We start from the raw sequence: 4,486 nt of genomic DNA on the forward strand, positions 1-4,486 counted from the left end.
TATATATATATATATATATATATATATATATATATAACTATTTTAGGAAATATAATAATGTTAATTACAATATTTATTTATATGATTATTCCATATGTTATAATTTAATATTAATATTCTTTATAATTCTTTATTGCAATGCATGCATATATATATATACATATATATATAATCGACAATGTCACGAACGTCATCATCAAAAAGATTTCTGACACTCGACCTTTACGAATCGCGAATAATCGTAGTGAAATATTATTCGCATGCGTTTCTCTCTCGTCGCTTCCCTTCTGTCCCACGTTCCCACGACAAAGATCAGCGACCGAGTCGCGCGGTTCCCTCGAGAGGCCCGAGAAGCTTTTCGGCTATGATCCGGTAATTACCAATGGAGCTAGAGGTCGTTGGGGCTGTTAACGTTCGGCGGCTAATGGTATGCACGCCGGCAATAAAAAGCCTGAAACAACGGACAGAAATCAAGGGAAAAGAAAATAGACGGATGAAGAGAACGGGTGGTAGTGGCGGCGGCGACGGGGGCCAGAGGGGAGAAGTCGGCGAACGCACGATGAGGAGAGGCTCATATGCTTGCACACATACGGCGGCTAACACCGGCGAAACAGGGCTCCGAAACGACTTTACGGGAATTACACCCGCGAAATCGGGGAGATATGGAGCCGCGAAATGCGATGTGGTCATCCGTCACTCCCGCGGCCTGCGATGTCCGCGCCTGCCTGGTCGACCGACTGCCTGCCGGTTCGCCCGGGCCTTCTCATCTCCTCACGCACAGGTGTTGGGTTCCTTCGCGAGAGCGGTAGAATTCAGTAACACTGTCTCGTGGATGCATTGCCACTTGATAATGGATTCGCCAATGAGTACTCTCATGTAAAGATTAACTCCCTTGCACGTGCTACAATACACATACTTCGCAATTTTATAGGGATCTAAAGGATGAAAACTGTATAATATCAGCGAAGTCAATTACTAAATGCATAAAATAGTGAATAACTTTATTAAGTTTATTAAGGTAATAAAAACGCAAAAATTGTAAAAATTTTTTATTTATAATATAGGAGATTAGTAACCAGCTTGAGCATTCTACACATTGTTTTTTATAGATCAATAAAATTATTTCCACATCTGTATTAGCTAAACTTTTAGATACTTCAGCGCAAAATTATTCCTTCCACGTTGATGCTTTAGAGTGATGTAAAAGAGAATAGTGAATAATAGGACAAATTCAAAATCCAATACAATTTATTCGAGAGTGATTGGGGAAAATGATCAGAACAAAATCACGCAGGTGGAAGGAAATGGCATTGCTCGCATTGCTCGGAGTTTGATTTATGAAGCGATGACGCTTTAAATGGATGTCCCAAGCGTGGATCGTAACGCGATCTGACCACACACAACGCGTGTTCCCGACCGATATCACTCGCAATATCTCTCTCTTACGGTGTATAAAGGCTGAAATTAATGTTATTCCTAATGTCACATGGGATTTATATATTGAAATTATAACATATAGAGCGACCGAATGCGAGAATGTCGCAATTACGTACAACATCCGCGTGTGAAACAGTACGCACCTACCAATAAGAGGGGAAGAGGAAAGGGGATTTACATTTTTTTATAATACTGTGTGATGGCAGAGTTCTTTTTTAACTCTCATGAGAGAATGCTCTCAAGGGAGGACAACGACGAATATATCCCCGGAATTCCATTCTACATCAGCACGCATAACTCGGTGTTTCAGGCAAAAACTCATTAAGATGACCCCCACAGAGTCCTCCTAGACAAAACTGACAATCCTGATGATTCTGATCCTGGCAGACAGGTTGGAGCCTTCCTTACAGCGAATTCCTGGAAGAGAATCCTCCATCCTCCGCTTACCTGGACAGGTGTACGGTTTCTGCCCTACGGCAAAAGCTGGCTAGCCATACGGTGTCAGGGACGTATCCCTTGAATTATTGCATTTCTCCAGATCCAGCTTGGCAGTTGCCTAATGATACCCTTTTTTCTGAATGACACAATCTTCATACGAATTATCGTGCAAATCTTTTTCTGTGATTCTCATTGTTTCTTAGATTTTACTTATACAACAACAATATTGTATGTAACATATGTCTTTTTGTCGTACCTTTTTTTTATTACAATATGTCTCAAATAAATGTTTTTCTCTAAATCTGAATCAGTAGATAATCACTGATATCAGTGCCACTGGTAATCAGTGAATTAAATGTGTAATATTTAACCTAGCTAATTTTTATAATGTGATCTAACTAATCTTGTTTTAATGCTTAAATTCAATGGTATTGAAAGATTGAAATTAACGATAATTAACGCAAATAACGATAAATATCGATATTTTACATAATGCTGCAAACATTCTTCCTTTTTTATTTGAACTTCACTTATCAGTACAATACCATTGTAATTAGTGACTATTCACTGATTCAGATTTAAAGAGTATCATAAAGCAAAAAAACCAACTACAATATACAGATTGAAATTGAGAGAATCTGACGTAAATATAATATTCTTTTGATTTATCATATTTGATTTTTTCATTTTTAATTTACTGTCGGATAAAGTTATCCAGAAAATAACTGCATTTCTCTATATCTAATATATATATTTAGTATATCTAATGTATATATCTAACGTATATATCTAATATTGATTACTAATACAATAGATGCACACATCCAGAGAAAGGTTTCTTCGATTCAAAGAAATGTTTTTTGCTATATGATTAAAGCAAAAATGTCTTTGATTTAAATGTTATTTCTTTGATTTGAACATAATTACTTTAAATCAAATAAATTTTTTTATTTAATTTCAAAAAATAAATTTGTTTAAATCAAAGAAATAACGTTTAAATCAAAGAAAATTTTGCTTCAACCCTATAGCAAAGAAACATTTCTTTGAGTTGAAAAATCTTTCTCTAGGTGCAGTAAAATAAGATAAACTGACAGAATTAATTCAAGAGTAGAAAAATCAACTGTAATAGTCTATAAATGATTTTTCATTGTTTTGATGTTTTTATATTGTACAAACGCAACATAATCTATAATTTATTATTATACGAAAAGAAAGAAGTTTTGCTAAAATATCTAAAAATTTAGCCAGATACAGATCGGAAAAATAATTTTCTTTGAACCAATCAAAATGATTATGTAAGCTGCTTAAACTGATTGATAAAATGTTAAAATTTTTTGCAGCATTGTTCATCAACACTTAAGCGTTCTAATTATTTTGATGATCCAACAAAATCATTTTCAAATCTGTGTAAATAAATGTTTAAGTACTTCATATTCTTCCCGTATATATACATATGTCAGCTTCTTCAAAAAAATAATTTAATTTCAGAATAAGATATGGAAGACGACGCATCAACGAAAGATGTTAAAAATCGTCATCCCTTAAGATGAAACGATGAAAAATGTCGGTCGGTTGAATGATAAACGATCGCAAGCTCATAACCAACCGAATGATACACTCAAGAACTCATTGTCTGAAATTTTCGGATGATTCCCTTCCATTGTCAGCTGCGCGGCTTCGTATTGTTGTGCCGCGTGATGAAATAACCGAAAAAATCTTTCGCTCTGAGGAAAGAAGGAAAGGATGGTTGCAAGTGAGCATCACATATATATACACGCATGCACTCATACACAGAATTTCGCCATGCGAGTCTGGAAAATTATATGCGATCAATTTGCGTGAATAGCTTACAAAGTCGGACAATAATAGCTCGAAGCAGGTTTCCTCTATTTTAATCTTCAAATCGATTCGCTGAACTATGCCCTTCCTTTCATGCTAAAAGTAAAGCAAGGTAAATGAAAATGTTCGCAGCTAAGCCATGCAATCCGTACCGAAATCCTTTTCAGCAAAAGGAAGAAATCAAGAAATCACAGATGGAATATAACACGCGTAATCACAGTATAATATAAAAAAAATTACAGTACAATATAAAAAAAATCAAATTATTATATTAAATAAGTCATATAAAATTAATGACGAAAAAAACAGAGACATGAAAAGAGCGAATTTAATAAATTCAAGAAATTGTGTATTTATTCGCGATTCCGTGTCAGCCCTGCAAGGATCGTGAGAATAAGCCGATAGGTCTATAAATAGATACCGTTAAACATCGTCTCGATTCGTGGACATTACCAATCATCGCTCGCGCAGAAGGACCGGCAACTGAACGCACATTCGGAAGTAGAAGGCGCGATTCTAGACCAGCGTCCCGCTCGCATCCGACACCGTTCGCCCTCCTTCCTGCCGCGGTCGTCGTCATTGTTTCATTGTGTTATAAACGCATTGCGTGCGCTTAGTGCGTGGAGCGAGGGTGTATCGATTGCCCCGCCCCCTGCTGCGTAGCCATGACGACACACCCTATCCTATCTAACCCCTAGTCTAACCCCTGTACTTCTCTCTCTCTCTTTCTCTCTCTCTCTCTCTCTCTCTCTCTCTCTCTCTCTCTCTCTCT

This window comes from Atta cephalotes, assembly GCF_000143395.1.
Source record: "Atta cephalotes unplaced genomic scaffold scaffold00002, whole genome shotgun sequence".
Lineage (NCBI taxonomy): Eukaryota > Metazoa > Arthropoda > Insecta > Hymenoptera > Formicidae > Atta > Atta cephalotes.